Below are 23,889 nucleotides of genomic sequence, written 5' to 3' on the forward strand. Positions count from 1 at the left end.
ACTATATGCCAAAAGGCAAACATAAATAGCATTTCAAAGGATGGCATTCAAGTGAAGAGTACAAGTTAACGAACACCACACATGGCTCAAGCATTAGAAAGCTCCACACAGGCTGACTGCTACTTTATGATACTCATTATAGAACAAGGCAACATGGAATTCCTCATGAATGGGTTTAAAGTAATTCCTTATGCAGAGACAAAATCACAATTTTGTTTTAGGGTATTCATGACCTCTGCCACAATGTTCAGATAAATTTATCATTCTGGTAAACATTTGCCTATGACAAAATGAAGAAATAAACAATGATTGTCTCTCTGATTCAAGACCGGCACCGAGCGCAAGGATGCCACGGACTCCACGCTCGCCGCCTACCATGCCGCGTAGGTAGCAGTTCGGCAGGCAGTCATTTGTCTGAAAAAAATACTTACATGACTAAATTCACCAAATAGTGCCACATACCTATTTAGCCTGGAGACATAAAGAAAAACTTTGGGATGGAGGATGTTAAAATAGTATGGCTCAATTAATTTAGTGTTAAGACATAGTATGTCTGCAAATACATATATTCCCCATTACAAAGCTAACCCAAGAACTGCTACCTGCCTTGACATAGATGATTATTAAAAGCTATAGATTCATGAGATGCTGTCTGGTTTAGGCCCCCTGCCTCCACTAAGTGTGACATAATCCAATTAACAAAATCATGTAATCAATATGTTGACATGGTGACAAATTCTACAATGCTAATCCATACATAGGTCGAGGACACTACAGCTACCCACAGATCTCACCAGCACATGGATGTTCACATTGAACACACGTTGCATGATGTGCAAGAATTCAATAACAGAAGGGGCTGCTGCCCTATCTTAGTGAAATTTTAGCTGTTCTGTTTGGAGGTTGTGCTTCTGCGCAGTTGGGTAATGGCACTTTCAGTTCAATTCAAAAATATGCAGTACGCACCGAGAACCATGCAGTTCATATATGTGCTCAGTAGCAGCAAAGTAGTTAAGAGATGGCAAGGTCAGGAATCACCTTTGTCGCCAGCCGGTCGTACCGCGCCGCCGACCGCCCGCTCGGGTTGCCGAGCACCAGCGTGAACTGGAACGACGCGGCCAGCGCGGTGGCCGGCGCCTGGCCCGTGCCCGCGCCCGCGACGACGTTGGCGGTGGCGTTGTACAGCGCCAGCACGGCGGCCGAGGTGACGACGAAGGTGGGGTGGGACGGGCGGTCAGGAGCAGGACGAGGTCAGCATGGTGATCCCCGCGGCCAGGAGCAGGACGAGGTCAGCATGGCGGCGTTCTTGGCGCGGGCTGGCGTCGGCTGGCAGGGGCAGGGCGCGGGTGGCCGGGGTCGCCTGGCGGCGTCGGCTCTTCCTGGGCGCAGGGATCCTTGGCGCGGTCACGGTAGAGAGAAGAGAGAGGGAAGAGAAGGGAGGAGAGAGAGAGGCCGGGTGGGAGAAGCAGGTGGCGGCGGCCAGAGGAAGGAGGCGCGCGCGGCTAGGTTAGGGAGGCGGCGGCTGCTTGTTGGGCCTTGGGCCATTAGTTAGGTTAGGTTTTAGTTTTTTTCTATTTCCTTTTTCTAAATTTGAAATATATTTTTAAATAACCCTAAAATTCATAATGATGAAACCAAAATTATTTATAAATAAAAAAAGTTATTTTTGGACTAGTACTTATTATATTATTTATTTGGATTTTTACTTAACAAGAAATGCTATTCGATATCCAAAATCAATTAAGAGAAATAAAAAATCATTGAGTAGTTAAATCATTTAGTAGTTAAAACAGTCACATGTCAATCAATAGCGACCAACCGTCGGATGTCCACCTGTCTCTATAGCGACCAATCTTGAGTAGTTAAATTTCTAGACTTTTAGCGACCAATGGCCCGTCGCTATAAATGCATTTAGCGACCAACTATCGGTACATAACTTTTAGCGACCAACCGTCTGTCCCTAATAAGGGTCGCTAAATAGCCCTCCAACGCTAAAAGGTGATCAGAGATCCTCGACTAACGTGACAGTCCTATCTTACCAATTCAGGGTTTTATATCAGATGTAATAAGCCTAATAATCAAATGTAAATACTAATAGTAAGGAGCTGTGTACTAAATAAAATAACAGAATTTAACACAGGTAAACAGCCTCAACAAAGAGAGATTTAATTAGGCACAAATAATATCAATGCTGAAAATGACAATACACTAAAACCCAGACTGTCACGTTGTCTCGCTACACCGCTATCATCATCGAGCACACAAATCCGCCCACAACAGTGCAATCACACCCAAGTAATTAATACTAGCAGATTGCACAAAATTAAACAGTAAATAAAGTGAGGCAACGAATAACTCACAACACGTAGATTGTTTACGTGGGAAGACCAGCTCAGCGAACACAAGGTTCAGTCCCAGAAAACCAATTCCGCCGCCCACGTCCGGGCCTGTACGGCAGGAGGTTGACGGAGATACTAGAGCCGCTGCCGGATCCGAGGGAGACGTCCACGGCACCAGTCCGAGAAGACGAACACCGCGCAGCAGAGAGCTCAAGCACCAGGCCACGGCGGACAGATATCAGAACAGACAGAGCACCACACAGGTGCACTGGTAGAACAACGGAGCGCAGGACAACTTCACTGCGCACAAACAGTGCCACCTCCACCTTCTTCCACCAGCAGGATTAACACCAGAACACCAAGAATCGAAGGAATCGATCTAAACCATGACTGGAACCGAGAGGAGGAATAGGAACAGAGAGCTGGGATTTTTAGCGAGATCCTGAGCAGGGAGGTTGTCTCCATACTTAAGGAACCGTCCTCGAGGAGGTTGTGCAGGGGCCGGCGAAGAGTTCGGCGAGCACCGAACGAACAGGCTGCTGAGCGCCGCCGCCAGGAAAAACTAACTTCCTCCTACGTACTGCGCACGTCCTTCCAGCCGCTTATCCAACCGGCTCCTCCACGAGACCTAGGAACCAGCCAGTCGGTGGGCTGCTCGGCCAACTGGGCCTTGATTCGGCCCACACGGCTGGCCTGTTTCTTTTTTTTTAATAAGGGGAAAATCCTTTAAACAAACAGCAATATACAGTATAAGTTCTTCTTTCCATCATTATATGTGGCAATATTTTAGTTTGTGCTTTTGTTATCTTGTGCTCTTGTGTAAAATTATCGAAGACAACTTATTCATGTATAAATTCAAGAGGTTACCAGTTGTATATATGGGCAATCGTTTTTCAGCACAGCGCTGCGGCACGTCCTACGCTATCAAGAGAGCATCCGTATTATTATTATATTTTTACGGTGAATACTTATTTAATTACTTTCATCTATACAAGCATTGTATTATTGGCGGTCCCATAAGATATGTCTATATATGGCTAGTATATTTAATTTAACGATGTTTTACATCACGTTCTGGATACTTAGTTAATACCTACAACTTCTTATATATTTTATGCTTTATTACACCAACCGGCTTCTAGATCTGACTAATATATTTAGGGTTGATGTTTTATATAAAGCTATGTAGATCCACGCGCCATTTGGTAGCTAAACGCGCGCGCGAACACTTTGAGAAATAAAATAGAATACGTGTAAGCACCACACCCTGTGTCTGTACATGTGCATACAAATGTCGTGAAGATAACGCAGTTTTAATAGTTATCTTTGGACACACAAGCTAGCTGAATGTGATTGGCATGGGGCACTATATACATAAAATAATGCTCTATCGATACATGCACGACAGTACAGTACTGCTCCAATTAATTAGTAGTACAAATTTAACTATGTTTCCCCTTTTATGTTTTACTGACAAATTAGCCTGTGCAAATAAAGGCTGCCGCTTTTCTACGAAAGATACGCTTCTTTGCCGAGTGTCTGAAACACTCAGTAAAAGTTGAAAAACACTCGGTGAAGTCTTTACCGAGTGTGACACTCGGCAAAGAACGCTCTGAACTGTACGTCGACGACGGCTTATTTGCCGAGTACTTTTTGTAGGGCACTCGGCAAAGAAAAGTCGCCGTCGAGGTGCTAGGTGACCTTGGCGGAAACTGTGCCAAGTGCCACGCGGACACTTGGCAAAGACTCACTCTTTGCCGAGTGTCTACTGTACTGGCACTCGGCAAATAAGCTCCCCGTGGACCCCTTTATCATGGATCTGACACTAAGCAAAGTATTCTTTGTCGAGTGCTCGCTGACAAGCACTAGGCAATGATTGGTTTAATTTTTTAAAATATAGTTTGCCGAGTGTCCTCTGCCAGACACTCGGCAACGTAAGGCATCACCGAGTGTCTTTCTTTGACACTCGGCAAAGTATATTTCTTTTTTTTCTACCAAACTTTTTATGGTGTGTTTCTACAGTATATAGATCATAATGTTCCATTTTTCAAAATTATCAAAGTGTTTGATATACCTTTTAGATTTAGTTCACTTAATTGAATTTCTTCGGATAATTCAGATGCAAGTCACTCGAAGAATGGAAAACAGTAAATGTAAAAATGATATTCATGTTATTTAGCACAAGTTATGATCTATTTCAGGAGCAGACCAGAATTTTCGAGCATCATGTTCACGAAACATGACCGTGAACTTGCCATCCAGTTGTTTAAAAATTGATAAAACACAAACAAAGTCAGAAAATCATGAAACGTGTCCACATGTCATGATATCATATGTAGAAGTCGTGATAAAATTTTGAAAATATTTCGAGAAAGTTATCACGCACTATGTGTAGAAACCTACCTGGTCTACATTGAAGTTCTATAATTTCATGTGAAGTGCACTTAGGTTTGTACACACAGTGCGTGGCAACTTTCATGAAACATTTCCAATTTTTTATCACAGCCTCTACATATGATATCATGGCATGTGTACAAGTTTCATGATTTTCTAACTTTGTTTGTGTTTTATACAATTTTTAAACAACTGGATGACAAGTTCACGGTCATGTTTCGTGAGCATGGTACTCGAAAATTCTGGTCTGCTCCTGAAATAGGCTGTAACTTATGCGAAATAACATGAATATCATTTTTACATTCATTGTTTTCCATTTTTTGAGTGACTTGCAGAATTATCCGGAGAAATTCAATTAAGCGAACTAAATCTAAAAAGTATATCAAAAACTTTGATAATTTCAAAAAATGGAACATGTAAGTCTATATAGTTTAGGAACAAACCATAAAAAGTTTGGTTGGGAAAATAAATAAATAAATAAATAAATAAATAAATACTTTGCCGAGTGTCCATGGTAGCCACTCGGCAAAGCATAGTTTGCCGAGTGTCGGGCGGGCAACACTCAGCAAAGTAGCTTCTTTGTCGAGTGCCAACGCCTAACGCTCGGCAAAGATAATGGTCGTTAACTATAGACGACTACTGATAGTCATTTGTCGAGCGTTTGACACTCGACAAAGATGTCTTTACCGAGTGTCTGTCTATGCCGAGCGTCCTACTCTCGGTAAACGTGGTCGTTACCGAGAGTAGAACTTTGCCGAGTGCGGCGCTCGATAAGAAGTTCTTTGTCGAGTGTCCAACAAAAAACACTTGGCAAAGCCTCGAGCACTCGGCAAAGAGCCAGATTCTGGTAGTGATACTTCTACGTTCACTAGCAACCAATGTACGGACAAATGTTGGTGAGCAGCCCTACAGCTAGCTAGCATACACACATTTAGAAGATGTCTGAGACGATTCCACTCCATATTTTGTTGTCATGCTCCATAATTTGCTTGTCAAACGGCCTATACTTCAGCAACTTTGCTCCTAAAAATGTGGGGTTAGGGTAAACTCCACCATATTAATAGAGCAGCCAAAGAGGTACTCCAGTAAATAAGTTTTCAGATGTAAACATGGAGTTTGGACTTTGATCGTGTGAAACGAGATGAGGATTATGAGCCTACAATACCTGAAAGGTACAACATCTAATGGATCAATTACGGTTCCAAATACACACTATTGATATATTTCGTGATGAGTTAGCTACAATAGTTTTTATGTATTGGAGCTAGACATGAGATCAGTGGTGGACCTAGAAATTGGCCAAGGCTCGAGCTGAAGCGACCATAAACTCTAATAGTAGCCTATAAATAAAATTTGTTCGGCGAAACAACGTTGTCATAGATGTTAAATATGACATATAAGTTATGATGTAGCTCCTTCCAAATGTATCATGTCAACATCAACATCAGTGCTTCTTCCTCCAGAACCAAGGAAATCATATTACGAACGCGACTTAAAAGGTAATGTTGAATAAATTTAATAATACTAGTAATTGGTACATACCACTAGTACGAGGTAGATTCACCCTGCGGGTTCTCATGCCTTGAAAATAATCCAATATCTTTGCATCCTCAATGCTTGTAAATATTTTCCTCTCAAATATAACACACCATACGATGGTTAAGCCATTCGTCTCCTGTCTTAATCCGCAACTCAGTTTTAATGATATTCATAGCTGAGAAAGCTCTCTCCACAGATGTTGTTGCCACTGGTAAAATCAAAGCTAACTCAATGAGACGATATATCAATGGAAAAACAACTTGCCTGTCACTCTGAACCATTCTCACAGCAAGATCACCTAGGTCATTGCAACTTAGAAAATCTAGATCAGCTCTCATATCAATAATGAATATCTCAAGTTGGTCTTTCAAAACTATGCAATCATATGTAGAGAACTCCGCATCATACAATTTAGCAAGCTCAATTAACTTATCTCCATCAAAATTGGAAAAATAATTTCTTGGATCAAGGCAGGCAATGCATCTCATTAATTGGGTAGATCTTTCATCAAAACGGTTGTTCAATTCCACAATAAGTTGGTCAAGCACCACATTAAATATTTCATGTTTCAAGTGATGATCGTAAGTTATCAACTGACCTCCATGACCTCTAGCAGTGGTTGTATCCAACATGTTTGGCACAATGATATTATATTGAATACAAAATGATTTCTCAGCCTCTTCTGCATTTTGATTGTTACTGGCTCCTTGTATCTGAAACATTTTACAAACACAATAAATCTCTATAAAACATCTAATTAAAGCCTTAAAAGTTAAAAGGGATAGGGAAATTAGGGGACTGTTGAACACTTGAGGAGGCCAGGAGGGCGCGGGCGTGCGGGCGCCACGATGTTGGCTGGCGCGCGGCGTCAGCTGGCAGAGCCGCAGATGGCGCGACGGCGCATGGCCGGGCGGCGGGCGAGGCCAGTTGGCTGGCGCGCAACGTCGGCTGGCACTTGTAGAGGGCGCGTGGTTGGGCGGCGGGCGAGGCCAGAGGCAGTGCCGCGGTGGCAAGGGTTCACCAGAGGCGGCGGCAGCTCCGTAGCTCGTGTCTCGCGACCTAGCGTGCTCCCTGGTCCGTGCTTCCCGTGACTTGGGCTTCTGGCGGACACGACCACGACTGATGAGGGTGTGAAGAAGCTAAACTTCTAACTGGGCTGCGTGAGCTGAAGAGGTTCTAAAATTTTTTTGGGCCTGCGCCCTGGGCCGTGGCCCAGGCGGCCATGGACCTGGGTCCGCCGTGCATGAGATGTTATTTTATTTTGTAAAGTTGAATATTCAATATATATGTCTAATATCGCTTATATGGTGCATTACAATATTTTGTGTACTTGAAAAATATTGTAAATACAACATTATCGTAAGGATAACAAAGATATTTTTTTAACAAAATCTCAATTTTCTGGAGCTGTAGCGGTGTTACGAGCCAAACCATCAAAGTATTGATAAACTCTAAAGTAAAACTACTCCACTATGAAGTTAATGGAGTGGAGTTGGTCGAGTAGCGCAGTCCCAAACACCCTTTCTCTTGTCTCTCTTTCTCTCTATCTATCTATCTCTTGCAGCTATTTATACTAGAGATGGCAATGGGTATGTGATGAATTCTTTACTCGTGGGTACCTTAATGGGCACAATATTGTACCGATCGGGTAGACGGGTGCGGGTATGTAATATCCATACCCGCATACCTATGAATAATTTATACCTGCCTCAGCCATATATATAATCTACTCAATTAAGTACATATAAATATATACTTCCTCTGTCCTAAATTAGTATTCTTTCTAGCTCTTGGTTTTTATGTCAATATTCGAATAAATGATGGTAAATCTAAACGCATATACAAAACACATACATCAATTGCTGTATGAATTTATTAAAAGGTTAAAACGAATTTTAATTTGGGGCAGAAGGGGTATTAGCTAAAAATATGATCAATTTTCAGATTTGTACATTATTAATTATTTTTCATCTTTTATTTACTCACATTTGATGATTTAAATTTTTGAATATGCCATATATTTATTATATTTATGTTATTTAATATGTGTTTAGCGGGTATCGTGGGTATCTAATCGGGTATGAGTTACCTTACGAGTTTTTTACCCATTTGAGTATGGGTATGGATATAATCGTGAGCGGTTATAGGTTTTTTATTGATATGATTTTATCTCATAGGTACGGGTATAAGGTACTTTTAACCGTTGCCATCAGTCTGTAGCTAATGGCCTAGTGCGTGGTCCCGGCTCGCATCCTCAGCTGAGCTCCCTGGCGCGTAGCTCCCCAGCATGTGGGTGATCGGGTGGGCTCACTAGCATGATGAACAGCTGTCCTTGTGAAAGCTGCTGCCACTCTCGACAAAAGGGTGATCACCGCTACCCATCTCAATATCTGCTCTTCTTCCCGGATATGATGACAGATATTCGATGAACAGCTGTCTTGTGATGCCGCTGTCACTCTGGACAAAAGGAAGGTAACACATGGTTACCAAAATACTGTTTTTTATTGTATTGTTTGTATAGTAGCGTTTGAATATAAAAATAGGGATGTATAATTCTTTATATTTTATGTAGCTGTGAAAATCTCAAAGAAGTGTTCTTATAGACCATGTTGGATTCTTTATATTCATGTCTCGTGAATAGAACGTTCGAAATTTCAGGTCTGCTTCTAGATAAGGCCTCAACCTATGCTTAATAATAAACATGAATATCATATTTGCATTCATTGTTTTCAATTATTCGAATAACATACAGTTCAAATTTAAATTATTCGAAGAAATTCAATCAAATGAAAATTTACTAAATATACCAAACACTTATAGAAATGTGCCAAAATTTCATATGTAGTTCCAGATGCTGAATATAGTAGAAAAGTTTGGAGGCAAAAAATAAATAAAATAACTTTGTTGAGTGTTAGGCAAAGACACTTGCCAAATGACCTCCTTGCCAAGAGTCCTTGTAGGTGGCACTCGACAAAATATACGCAACAATTAAAAAATAAAAACTTATTTAACTTATTTACAGAGTGCCCTTTCAAGGCAGCACTCGTCAAAGAGTTTTTAAAAAATAGAAAAACTTTTTTGTCCAGTGCTAGATAAGGGACAATGAGCAAATATTATTTTTTTAAAAACATTTTACCAAGTGTCGGATCTGTGACACACGCCAAAGCATTTTACCTTATCCTAACTGAGTGCGCAGCCCGGTCACACACATACACACTCCGCTTCGTGTTGTTCAGCCACCAGCGCTCGCCTCTCGGCCCCCGCGCGCCGCCACCAGCGCCCTCGCATGCTCTGGCCACTACCGCTACTCACCTCCTCGACCACCGTGCGTCGCCATCGGCGCCCCCGCACGCTCCGGCCACTGCTGCTCACCGCCACTAGCGCCCCCACGCATGCTATAGATCCACCACTACCGGAATCTGAGCCTTTGCCGAGTGCCAGCCTTTTTGTCAAGTGCTTTTTTCGGACACTCGACAAAGCAGCCTTTGTCGAGAGCCGTACTCGGTAAAGTCCTGCTCTCGGTAACGAGGATCTCTTAGGTTTCTACACATAGTGTGTCACAGCTTTCTCGAATTTTTATCACAATCTCTATATATGATATCATGACACGTGGACAAGTTTCATGATTTTCTGACTTTATTTGTGTTTTATACAATTTTTAAACACGTGGATGGCAAGTTCAGGACCATATTTAGTGAGCATGTTGCTCGAAGTTTCCGGTCTGCTCCTGAAATCGGTCGTAACTTGTGCTAAGTAGCATGGATATCATTTTTGCATGCACGGTTTTTCAAGTTTTGAGTGACCTGCAGTTCAAATCTGAATTATTCAAGAAAAATTCATCAAAAGAACTAAATCTACTGGCTATTGAAAACACTGTATAATTGTCCTAAAATGGTACATGTAGGTCTACATAGTATAGGAACACACCACAAAAAGTTTGGTAAGGGAAAAGAAAAAAATAGAAATATGCTTTGCCGAGTGTCTTTAGGTGACACTCGGTAAAGAAGGTCTTTGCCGAGTGTCTAACGTGGGACACTCGGCAGAGATCCAAAATACATAATTTGCCGAGTGCCTATCAGTAGTGTAACGCCCCGAATTTCGAGTTGAATTTTTCTTTTCTCTATCGCTCGCTAAATTCGGGCGTTACCCCTCTTTCCCATTTCTTTTCGCTAAAACCTCACCCGTCTTCAAAACTTTAAGTCATGTGATAATGGTAAACCCTAGAGTTAATTTCTTTGATTTGCTGCACCATGCCGAACCATGCATTTTTTGATTGTTGAAAATGTGAAAGCATTCAAATAGAAAATAGATATCAAAAATAGGGAAAATCTTTTCTTTTCTCTCCCCTTTTTGGCCCAGCCGCCCCCTGGGCGCGCGGCCCAGCTGGCCGGCCGGCCCATCCGGCCACGCCCCCTCTCCCCTTCCCCCATCGCGCCGTGGGCCGACGGTGTGGCGGCCCAGCACGCCTCCCCCCGCCCCCCGCTTTGGGCCCAGGAGCGGCCCAGCGGCCCCCTCCCCTCCCCTGCGGGCCCCGCCTGTCATCCCCCTCCCCTCCCCCCAAATCTCTCTCTCCCCTGCCCAGCCCGCCTCGATCCCCTACTCGCCCGAAACCGCCGCTGCCGCCGATCCCTGCCCGCGGTGAGCCCCTCCCTCCCCCTCTCCTCTTCTCTCTCCCCTCCCTCCTCCCTTCCCCGCCCGCCGGCGCCTTCCCGCGTCCCGACCGCGCCCGGCCCCGCCCGCCTCGAGCTCGCCGGCTATGGCGCCCGGCCCCCATCCGCCCCGCCCCGGCGCGAGCGACCCCGCCCCTCCCCTCGGCGTGGCCGGCCATGGCGGCCCCGCGCCCTCCCGCGGCATGGCGAGCCTCGCCCCGCCCGCGCGCGCTTGCCCCAGCCCGCCACCGCGCTCGCCGGCGCCCTCCCCGCCGCGGTCGCGCCCCGCCTCGGCTCACCGGCCCCCGGCCGCGCTCGCCGACCTCGCCCGCCCCGGCCATGGTGGCCCCTGCCCGTCGCGCCCGCGTCGTCCCCTGCCCCGGCGTGGTGGTCGGCCGTGGCCTCGCCGGCCATGGCGCCCGCGCGGCGTGGCCTCGCCCCGCCCTGCGCACGCGCCCGGCCTCGGCCCCGTCCCGGCCATGGCGCGTGGCCATGGCGCGCCCGCCCGTGCTCGCCCGCGAGAACGATCCGGTTGAAGAGCCCGAAGAACTCGCAGGAGAAGCCCCTGAGCAGCAGTCGGTTGGTGGAGGCAAGTGTCCCTTGACCTATCTCTGTCCTATTCATTCTTTAATTCACCTCCCGCATTACACATTTATGCCTAAGGATTGACTAGCTTTGTTATCCATGTCCTTGTTTACCTATTTGGGTTGGATTATTATTGCTTAGTCTTATGCTATTGCTCCACTCTAATCAATGAACATGATGAGAATGATCAATGATACGCTGTTTTCCCCCTTCTTATTATGATGTTATACTTGTGGCCTTTAAGGGGGCTCGAGCGGTTTCTCGAGTGCCTCTCCGTAAGGACTTGTTCGTTGGATGACCGCCCGGGAAAACAGTGCAACCATGAGGGTGGAATGGGGTGCCCTTAGCTGAATAATTAGAGGATCCGGGGTGTAGTTCGCTTCGCCGTCGTGCCGTCAATGGGGCTCGGTGTATGCGGCTCGCTCTGCCAAGGTTGATTTGCCCCTTGGGGAGGAGTGTGGTACATTTAGGAAACCTAACGGGCGACTACAGCCCCGGGGAATCTTTGTAAAGGCTACGTAGTGAAACCCTGCTGGGTCACCTTGGTAGTGATCAATGGAGAGTCATGATCTCCGGGCATAAAGGGAATCACGACTTGTGGGTAAAGTGCACAACCTCTGCAGAGTGTTTGAAACTGATATATCAGCCGTGCTCGCGGTTATGAGCGGCCAAGGGAGCTCCAGTGATTAGTGGTACTTGATCAGAGATGGTCGGATTACAGGTGGCAACGAGGTTAATGGTTCTTGGTTTTGACTCTGGTAATGGTAAGTGGTACTCTTTCCGTTTGGAAAGGAGTACGTTTGGGTTAATAACATGGGTTAACTCTGAAACTTGGCTTTCTCTACTAGTAATAATAATCTGACCAACTAAAAGCAACTGCTCGATTTACCTCCACATAAAGCTAGTCCACTACAACCAGACAGGACACTTGCTGAGTATGTTGATGTGTACTCACCCTTGCTCTACACACCAAACCCCCCATCCCCAGGTTGTCAGCATTGCAACCCCTGCTCAAGAGAAGGCAAAGCCGTGGAAGGAGACTTCCAGGAGTTCCAAGACTACGACAAGTTCTAGGCGTGGGTTAGCGGCAACCCCCAGTCGGCTGCCTGTGAAGGCCACGTTTATCTACGTTTCTTTTCCGCACTTTGATTTATTGTAAAGACTATATGGATGTCTCAGACATATGATGTAATCGACTATTTCCCTTTTAATACTATTTGAGCACTGTGTGGTGATGTCCATGTTATGTAACTGATGTGTACGTGAATTGCTGATCCTGGCACGTACATGGTTCGCATTCGGTTTGCCTTCTAAAACCGGGTGTGACAAGTAGGCACTCCACAAAGACTATTTTTAAATTTAAAAAAAAGCCTTTGCCGAGTGCCCGCGATCTGGCACTCGGCAAAGAAGGAAACCAAAACGCTCGTGTGGCCCTTCTCCTTCTCTCACTCACTCACTCTACTGCCGCCGCCAGTCCCCGCCGTAGACGCCCCTCGCCGCGCCCGCCCTCCCCCGCGCCCTCCCCCACGCTGTCGCGGTCGTGCCCGCCCGCCTGCCGCGCCCTCGTCTGGCCGTCGCGCCCGCGCCCCTCGCCCTCGCCCGCCCGCCACCCCGACACCGCCGTTCCGCGCCACCGTCGCGCCCGCACACCTCCACGCCCCGACACCGCCGCGCACCCACACCGCCGTCGCCGCCGTCGCCGTGCCCCAGCCTCAAACGTCGTCCCCACGCCTCGCCCTCAACCACCGTCGCGCCCGGCACCATGCCGCCTCTTGGTAATGTGACTGATAATTCTCTATATATGTGACCATGTGATTGATAATGTGTTGGATAGTTAGAGTTAAATTATCTTTAGGCACTAGGTACTTATAATTTGCATTGTGTGGATAACCTTTTTCTAGTAGATTAATAAAAGAATGCCGAACTCTAAAACATGCATATTACAAGGATAGAATAGAAGCGGATATATATATATATATATATATATATATATATATATATATATATATATATATATATATATATATATATATATATATATATGAATTATGTCGTTGAATTATGCGTGGATGTCTCATGGATTGGATATATATATGTGTGTGATTGCCGACCATCGTGCCGTTGAATTATGCGTGTATGTCAGCCATCGTACTGATAGTTTTATTTGCAGGATTTTGAAACCTCCCCGTGTAGGGGAGGTGCTGCCGAAATTTTCTGCTAGGCTTCTGTTAGAGTATGGAGGACCGTGAGTGGATGTACACGGGCCATAGAGGAAGGAACGATGTCACCACTGAATGGATTAGAAAGACTGATGATTTCGTGGAACGAGCATAAGGCAAAGCTGCTAAAGGAGCGAGTCTAGTCCTGTGCCCGTGCAGCAAATGTGCCAACCGGAAAAGAAAACCAAAGAAGGCCATGGTAGAACATATTTGGAAGAATGGATTTACGTCGGGCTATACTCGGTGGATCTTTCATGGTGAAGTGCATCGTACGAGAGAGGAGGTGCTGAGACAACGTGTCGAGGATTATGATGTGGATGCGGGGGTAGCAGATATGTTGAACGACTATCAGGAGGCACAATACACGAGAGGATGTATGGATGACGAGCCAGAGCCGACTGCAAAGGCGTTCTACGACATGTTTGACGCGGCACAGAAGTCCCTTCACGGCCAGACAAAGGTTTCTCAACTGGATGCCATTGGGCGTGTAATGGCATTCAAGTCGCAGTACATCATGAGTAGAGACACATTCGATGGCTTGTTGATGTTTATTGGCAGCCTGCTTCCGGATGATCACGTTCTGCCAAAGAGCATGTACGAGGCACAAAAACTTTTTCGTGCACTCAAGATGATGTATGAGTAGATTCATGCTTGTCCGAAGGGCTGCGTGCTATTTAGGAAAGAATACGCGGAGGCAAAGTACTGTCCCAAGTGTAAATCATTTAGGTTCATAGAGGTAGACTCTTGTGATGGACAGAAGAGGCAGCTCGACATCCCCTTGACAATCCTACAGCACCTTCCATTCATACCGAGGATCCAGCGTCTGTACATGACAGAGGAATCCGCGAAACAGATGACATGGCACAAAAATGGAAAATGACACAATCCTGACAAGATGGTGCACGCATCCGATGGTGAAGCATGAAAACACTTTGATGCCATTCACCGTGAGAAAGCCGAAGAGGCTCGTAATGTACATGTTGCGTTGGCCACATATGGGTTCAATCCCTATGGAATGAGTGCTGCCTCGTACACATGTTGGCCCGTGGTTGTTATCCCAATCAATCTCCCCCTTGGTGTGTGCTTTCAAAGGCAGAATATATTCGTGTCGTTGATAATTCTCAGACACCCGGGGAATAAAATGAGCATGTACATGGAGCCTTTGATCGATGAATTGGTACGTGCATGGGAGGAAGGGGTATGGATGTATGACCGAGGTACAAAGACAAACTTCAGAATGTATGTCTGGTACCAGTACTCCATGCATGACTTACCGGCGTATGGGCTATTTTGCGCCTGGTGTGTTCACGGTAAGTTCCCATGCCCAGTTTGGAAGGAAGCTCTCAGGTTCATTTGGTTGAAAAAGGGTGGCAAATATTCGTCGTTCGATAAACATCAACAATTTCTCCCTCCTGACCATCCATTCCGCCTAGACATCAAGAACTTTACGAAAGGTGTCGTAGTGACAGACCGCCCACCTGCAACGATGACTGGTGCCGAAATTCATCAATAGATAGATGGGCTCTTGGCCAATATAGAAGGTGGTTTTGTGGGATATGGTGAGCAGCATATGTGGACACATAAGTCTGGCTTGACTCGGCTCCCCTATTATGACGACCTGCTCCTTCCACACAACATTGACGTGATGCACACTGAAAAGAATGTTGCCGAGGCACTATGGCAACAATTATGGACATTCCTGATAAGTCAAAGGATAACGTAAAGGCAAGAGTGGATCTGGCAGCGTTATATGATAGACCAAACCAAGAGATGAAGCCGCCAAGTGGTGGAAATTCATGGAGAAGGCCTAAGGCCGATTTCGTCCTAAGAAGGGCCCAGAGGAAGGAAGTACTTCAGTGGATCAAGATGTTCATGTTCCCTGATGGGTATGCAACTAACCTGAGTTGGGGGGTGAACTTATCTACTATGTGAGTCTTAGGGATGAAGAGTCATGACTTCCACATATGGATTGAACAGATTCTTCCTGCGATGGTTCGAGGCTATGTCCCTGAGCATGTCTGGCTAGCGCTTTCAGAGTTGAGCTATTTCTTCCGTCAGCTTTGTGCAAAAGAGTTATCTCGGACTGTGGTTGTAGACTTGGAAAGATTGGCACCCGTGTTACTGTGTAAGCTTGAGAAGATATTTCCACTCGGCTTCTTCAATCCAATGCAGCATTTGATTCTTCATCTCCCCTATGAGGCACGAATGGGGGGCCCATGCAGGGACGTTGGTGCTATCCAATCGAGAGATGTCTAAAGACTATTCGAAAGAAATGTAGAAATAAATGCAAAATCAAGGCTTCCATTGCAGAGGCATACATTCTAGAGGAGGTGTCAAACTTGACAACAACTTATTATGGTGACAAAGTGCCGAGCGTGCATAATTCACCCCCTCTTTACAATGATGGCGACAATGAAGCGAACCATAGCATATTTCGAGGCCAATTTGGAAGCGCAAGTGGCTCGACCACCAAGACCCTGACACTTGAAGAGTGGCGGCATATCATGCTATATGTATTGACCAACCTTGAAGAGGTGACACCATACATGGAACAATTTCTTCATGAATTCTGGCGTCGATCAAGGGACCCCACTCCACAGAAATATGACACTCTTCTTAGAAAGGGTGCGAGAAATGGGTTGCCCGATTTCATTTCCTGGTTCAAACGTAAGGTACGTGCTTAGTTTGTCAAAGAGATTCGTCTATGAACTCAATTTAGCGTCTTTTAACTTGCCAATACTTGCAGGGCCAAAGAGATCCGTCTATGAGTGCCGAGTTGAGACAAGTAGCCAACGACTTTGCTTATAGGGTCAAGAAATATTCTGGGTATGACGTCAATGGATACCGTTTTCGCATAACAAACTACGACAAAAGTTGGCCCAATCGGAAAACAACGTGTTCTGGAGTCTTTACGCCCAGCCTTGACGATGTCGATTATTTTGGACGAATCGAAGAAATATTTGAGCTCAATTTTTATGGTTCCAAACCTCTTACTCCAGTGATATTCAAATGTCATTGGTTTGACCCTCAAGTGATGAGACGAACACATTCTAATCTTGGGATAGTCGAAATTCGACAAGATTCCACCTTACCAGGAGACGATATCTATATCGTGGCCCAACAGGCCACACAAGTGTATTATCTCCCATATGCGTGCCAAACGAAAGAACATCTTAAGGGTTGGGATGTTGTGTATAAGGTATCGCCGCACGGGAGGTTACCTATTCCTAACGATGAAGATTACAACTTAGACCTAGACACATATGATGGAGAGTTCTTCCAAGAAGATGGGCTAGAAGGGCGATTTGAGATAGACTTAATCGAAGCTATCGGAATGGACGTAGATATTGAAATGGTTGTTGATGAGGAGGATGATGAGGTGCAAAATGATAATGACTTAGTAATCCTTGAAGGTAATGACATTAATGACGAACTTGTGTCTTCCGATGCTGTTGAGATTGAAATGGTTGATAGTGATGATGAGAGTTATGATCCGGCTAACCTCGACACATATGAAGATTATTTTTAATCGATGTAATGCTATATGACTTTTTATTTCGCACCTGTTTTTAAATACATCTTTTTATATGTGCTTATTTGTTTACTCTTAATTACAGCTTTTTGGAAAAATATGGTGGGCGGTAATTGGCTGAGGAGGAGGAGGGGGAGGAGGAGTAGGACGGCGGACGAGGCAGAGCAGGCGGCGCAGCAGGACGACCTTGTCCAGCAGCAGGCGGCGCAGCAAGATGACCTTGTCCAGCAGCAGGCGACGTAGCAGGACGACGATGACCAGCAGCAGGACAATGACGAAGCTCAGCAGACTGCCTTAGGTTCTGGTGCCTCAAGTTCGAGGAGCATCTACCTGCGAGGTCCCGCGAGTCTCCCTCAGCGTCCCATACTTCGGGATAGGCGACCGCTGATTCGGCTGGATGGGGAGAGGCATATAACTTTATGTTCTTCATTCTTGTTCATATTATGTGTTCAAAATCATAATATAAACTAATACTTTTTATTTATCACTTGGACATGTCTTGGACAGTTGTGGATTATGCTGGGGGTCATCGTTGCCTCCCCAATGGCATCCTCGGCCTACTTTGCAGGGAACACTTCCCTGGACTGGTTGAGTACGCCGGAGTGACGGGCCCAGCCTACACCTTCGACCACTATGCTGTCGCCCCCGATGCAGTAGACCGGGACGGTCGGGAATTCAATAACAAGTCAGAGCGGGTGAAGCAAGAGTTGTGGGTAAGTCTTAGTATAATGTAAAATATGTTGCATTCATTGCGAATTCTTGAAATAATGTATGGATACATCATTTTTGTATGCAGGATTTCTTCAGATGCGAGGCTGGATACGAGGCTAGGGCGGATGTGGTGGCCACCACGAGCTGTAAGAAGCTCGTCGTGGACATGCACTATGAGGCCCGAATCCAAGCCATCGTCAGCTACCACGGCTCCGTACTTGGGGAGAAGGTGACCAGGAAGCAAGCCCAAACCATGTTGTTGACTAGGGACCAGTACCTGCAGGTAAAGTCATGCATGTTTGGTACCAGTACTCCATGCATGAATTTTATTTTATCTTCTCATATGCACTTTACGTGTTTACTTTGTAGATGATTCTATATCGGTGCGCCACACATCCTCTGTGCTGGGAGCAGATGGTGGATAGGTGGTGTTCGGCTGAGTGGGACGAGGCGCACAACGCTAGCCGAGAACGGCGTATGATGATGCAAGGTCCTCCCACCACCAAGGCAGCCGGAGCCTGGGCCAATATGCAGAAGCATGGGTACGCCCTCTTTTTTATTTAGGTATATAGCACTGGATTATGTAACACCCCAGGTGTTACTCAGGGTATCCACCCAGGGCTACCCCATTTAACCTATTATCACATGAGGATTGGTTTGGGCAAAGTACATCAAACTTGGAATTCAAGGTCCTAAACAAGTGCCAACCATCTTGGATATCATGCCCTAGCTTGTCATGCACATCTAAGGGGGGAATTTCCCAAAACCCTAAAGCAAACCTTTTTTGATAATGGGAACCGTAAATTGAAGCTAGAATCAAAAGGTCATGTAAACCTTATGATCATGGCTTGGGCCAAATATAAAAGTTGTAGTATACTTCATAACCTACAAATGATAGTAAGAAAGTAACCCCAAAAAGATTTCAGAAAAGCCCCAAAAAGTTCACCAAAGGTTGAGCACAAGAGCAAATTCAGAATTTGCCTAAGTCTAAAAACTAACCCTTGAACAAAGATCCCACATGTTCACCTTAATCCAAAATTCAAAACACTTCGACCCAATTGACAAAGTGGCGCCAAATTAACCCTAAAATGCCCTGGAAAGAGGTGACACCTACCCTAGGGCGTTTGACACGACTTGGCACCATTTTTGTCTCGGCTTGGACCTAGCTGACACAACCAACTTCTCACCCCTCTATCTCCCTACCCCGACCATATCTTGACTTGGAACTCACAGCAAAAAGGTAGGATATGGAGCAGGGAAGAGACCGTACATAGTGACTTTGCCAAGATACGCACGCTATGGTGCTCAAATCTGCCGTTGAACCATGGCAGAAGCGAGCTCCCACGTGTTCGACGCGGGCTGACACCCGGGGGCGCGCTCAGAGCACGCCCGTGCGCGAACCCCCACGCACCCGCGGCCGCCTGTGACCACGCCCGCGCCACGGCTATAAAGCCCGTCCCAGTGCTCGGCTGCCTTCCCCGTTGCCTCCTCCGTACCACGCCTAACTCCTCCGAGCCTGCCCTTAGCTCCGGCGACCTCCCCACGACCCGCCAGAGCCGCCCGAGAGCAACCACCGTGGCCAGCCCCTTTCCCGTCCTCCTCCGTTCGATCCAAGCCTTCAGATAGCTTCCTGGTGAGGCAGTGAAGCTTACTCAAGCTTGAATCGAGGACCCGCGTCACCGGAATAGCAGAACCGTGCTCGCCGGAGTTCATCCCCCCGCCGGCGCACGTGGACCGGGTCGCCGTGGTTTGGCCGGCACACCCGCCGCCGACGAGAACACCCGCCTGCGCCCGAGTACCGAGCGATTCCGGCCATCCCCGCCGTCGAGCCGTACATCGTGTGACCGCCAGAGCCTCCCCGAGCCAACCCTGCCCCTCGCCGGACCTATCTCGCCGCCGGTAAGCCGCGCCACCCCTTTCTTCTCTGCGGATACTGTTTACACTTGGGAGGGACCGCGAGTGAGAGGAAGAGAAAGTCAGGGGGTTTTGCGCATTGTCAGTCACACAGAGGAATAGTGGCGCAAGGGTAGAACTGCGAAGGTTTATTAGGAAAGACCCTGGGGACCTCGGTGTAAACTGCATTTCTAGAAAACCTTCTTAAACCTGATTTTAAATTTGAATAGAAACCTTGAAAATCCATAACTTCTGTTTAGTTCATCCAAATTTGGTCAAACCTATTTTGTCAGACTCTAAATAAAGTAAACTACTTAAGAAAAATATAAAACCCCTATGTACTATAGAAAACTTTAGGGTTCTGAGTTAATTATAGTTTTGGCCAAAAGCTCAATAATAGAAAGAAAAATAGTTGTACTATTTGACTAGGGTTAGAAAAATTTGGAGAAGTCTATGTCCACCTACTGACCTAATTAAAAATACTAAACCTCTCTGTCCACCCCATTAAGTTAGTTTTTACCACTTATTTTACAATATGCTTAAGGTTAAGGAAAATAGAAAATGTGATTTAAATAATGAACCAGAGGACACCCCTATTTTTGTTAGGGTACTTATTCAATGTAGTTCACTGGAAAAATCTATCATACCCTGGTTTAATATAAAATAAGTAGGATACCTTTTATTTTAAAAAAACAAGGAAAACTTAGAAAAACCCTACAAAAATAAACCCAAGGTGAAAACACCCCAACCCTTGGGATGATTAATGTTTTGTTAATAAGAACTTAGGAAAAATATGAAATCTGCTGTTTGACATTTTTCAAATAACAATGTAGTAGAAAGTGCCTTTTTGGGCATTTAACCTTAGAAAATCATAACTAAATGACCATCCCTTAGCTTTCTGTGCTTTTTGGCACAAAAGCCTATTATTGCTATTAGATGCCAGCAAAAATAACCTTTGGGACAGAACCCACCCCTAATTAGGAGATGTAGTGTAAGGTGACCCATTTTACACAACTCTAGTTATTTTTGTCTAAAGCAAAGCCTTTATATGCTAATTCTCAAATTCTTAAAACAGGCTAGAATAGCAAATGGCAACCCACTGTAATTTTTATGAAATTTTTGGAAAATAGTAAACCACTGTCGTAGTGCAAACCTACCCTAGAAACCATAAGTAGAAAATAAAGAAAGGGAAAAATGAGTGATAGGAAATTAGTGTCATCCTAAAAACCCTTTATAACTTGTCCACTGAAGTATATAAAGGCAATACCAATTCCCTATGATTATCCTCAACAAAAACCTAAGCCTAAAAGTGATAAGCATAACCTACTAAAAGCCACCTATGACCCAGAAACCCTAAGTTACTCCTCAACTTAGTCTTTCTTCTCTTAACATAGTGTTGTTAAATCCTGCATAATCATGACATACATATTCATTTCACTTCGATAGACTGCAACCTTGCTGACGGAGAGTATGTCCTCGTGCCGGAGCAAGGAGCTGCTCAGGAGGTAGCCCCAGATCCAGCACCCGAGCCTACATCAGAGGATCTGCCTGCCACAGCCTTGGAAGGCAAGCCCCGGTTTATGCATAACCTGTTATTTATGCTATTTTACTTCACTTAATGATTGTAGGATTGATTGTGCACTTAGGTGTAGGAATTTTTTGAAACCCTAGTTGCATGATCTCAGGAATCCTGTTGAGATGAATACTAGTATGCTAGGTCGAGTAGCTGCTTTATTAATCAGAATCTCGGTAGAAGTCGAGTGATTTTTCTAGCACTCGCGCGAGGTCAGGAGTTGGCTGTATCCACTTTCTTATCATATAGATGTTGGTTTGTGGGCAACAATCCATGGGGATTGGTTGTCTGCGGGATAAAACTTGGAATAAGGATTAAGGTGTGGTACCGTGTGTCAAGCGTTTGAACGTACTAAACACATACCGAGAAATATGGTAAATCGGTAAGCCTAGTACCTGAGTGAACCTGCCCGCAGACTTTGCCCCTCACGCGACCTGAGATGTGGTCTCCCATTCCGGTTATGGTGGGTACAAGTGCGGTCACTGCACGACGGCAGTCGGGGTCAATGAGGCATTGTACGCTAAGGCGGTGAGCCCTGATCTGTTGCCAGGGAATCAATGGGGACGGTTGATGTGTGTGGGGACGGAGTGCCCCTACATGTCGTGTGTTTAGGTTTGCCTTGCAAGGTTTAAAGACTCGATTCGAATCGTCTACTTCTCGCAGCTAATGAGACTGCTTGATCCATGCTGCTACATTGAGTAACAAGTGGAATTGTGATGAGATGATACAAGATGTTGATTTCTAAAAATGTTTGCTACTATGTATGAATAGATAGTACATCTTTAGCCTTAAGAGAGTCACACTTAATTTGACAAAGTTAAAAACTTGATTTAGAAACTCAGCTAGTGCTTTTGGCAACCAAACCCCACAGCCAAACAGCTGCATGTCTAGAGGTAGAGGAGTAGACTCCTCACACCGGGTAAGTCTAGCTGAGTATTAGTATACTCAGCCTTGCTTGTGGCATAATTTTATAGGTTCTCTGGAGGACATGGTTGCTGGAGTGACTTGGTCGTCCATCTTGCCACCGGGTTGGACTGTCGAGTGGGACCCTACCTCGGCTGAGGAGGAGCATGAGGAGTGATGGGACAGGCTTCCCCATCTCTCTGTTTATTTACCGTTAGTTTTATTCCGCTGCACTTCGAACAATGATGACTACCTTTGCAAAACTCTGATGGTGATGTAATAATTTAATACTCCTTCATGGTTTTATGCTTTATTGTATTTGCTCTGTGACTCACCTTCGAGTGAGATTGTGGTACTTGATCCTGTCAGTGGCCGTGTCGGACTAGATTCGAGGGATTGACAGATTATTCCCATTTAAGTGTGGTCTAGCCTCTAAGGCAGGGCTCAGGCACTTAAGTTGGAATAATTCGGGCAGTTCCGCCACAGGTGGTATCGGAGCTTGTACCACCACAGAGGAATCAATAAAATGTAAATACCATCATTTTTCGAAATAAAACTTGATAGAAACAATGTTGGATAGATAGCAGGATAGACCTAGGACGTGAAGCCTTAGGGTGATAGAAGGGTAGCTAGGTGGCTACGTAATTAGGCCCTATAGGCCACCTTAAGGGATGGGAGTTCTTCCCTATCCCCTTTATATTGGTGAGGTCGTTTAGGATGAGCATGCATGCATTCTAAATTAAACAAATGGATATTTGAGTAAAGACTTAAAAACAAGATGATAACCAACTAAGTCCCCAGTACCATTTTATTTAACTAGAGAAAGGCTGAGTGTTATTTTTCTTGTTCTTTTTATAATTCTTTTTCTTTTACTTACGCTTAACCGTACACAGATGACTTCCCACGGATCCTCAGACGACGGAAATGCACTGTCCCACACTAACGGGCTTGCACGAGAGGGCTTCCCCCGCATTTTGTGGGAGGTACTTCAGGGGGCAGGATACACGACACCCCCTCAGTACGCGGTGCAGCAGTTCGAGAAGCACCGAGTGCCCCGCTGTAGGGTGAGGATGACCTTGGAGCCTCATCCCCTGCAGCCAGGCTGGCGCTCATTGGACTCTGAGTCTTTTGGATACCGAGCTGAGGACACGATCGAGGCGATCGCTCTGCACGGGCTGACCACTTTCTGCGGGTTCCATCCTTTGGAGCTGTCTACCACCCCATTGGCTTGTTCCCCGCTGAAAGGGAGGACGACCCAATGTGGAAGGATCGGGTGGAGCATGCCAAGGATATCTGGGCCATCTACCCAGGACAGACTGCTTACTTGACCGTACGGTGCATGAATGCTCTGTACCGTCTGCAAGTGATGCGCGGTGAGGCGATGTCCCATCTGATGGCACTATTGGAGGCGACAAAGATCACTTTGGATAACAGAGAGGAGCTCATGGTTGATTTGTCCACTGAAATGGTGGAAAAGGACTTGCAGGTGGAGCAGCTATCCACTGATATCCAAGAGTTGGAGGAATTAGTGGGCACCAGGGAGAACACCATC

Source organism: Zea mays, chromosome 2 (genome assembly GCF_902167145.1).
Source record: "Zea mays cultivar B73 chromosome 2, Zm-B73-REFERENCE-NAM-5.0, whole genome shotgun sequence".
In the NCBI taxonomy this organism is placed as follows: Eukaryota; Viridiplantae; Streptophyta; class Magnoliopsida; order Poales; family Poaceae; genus Zea; species Zea mays.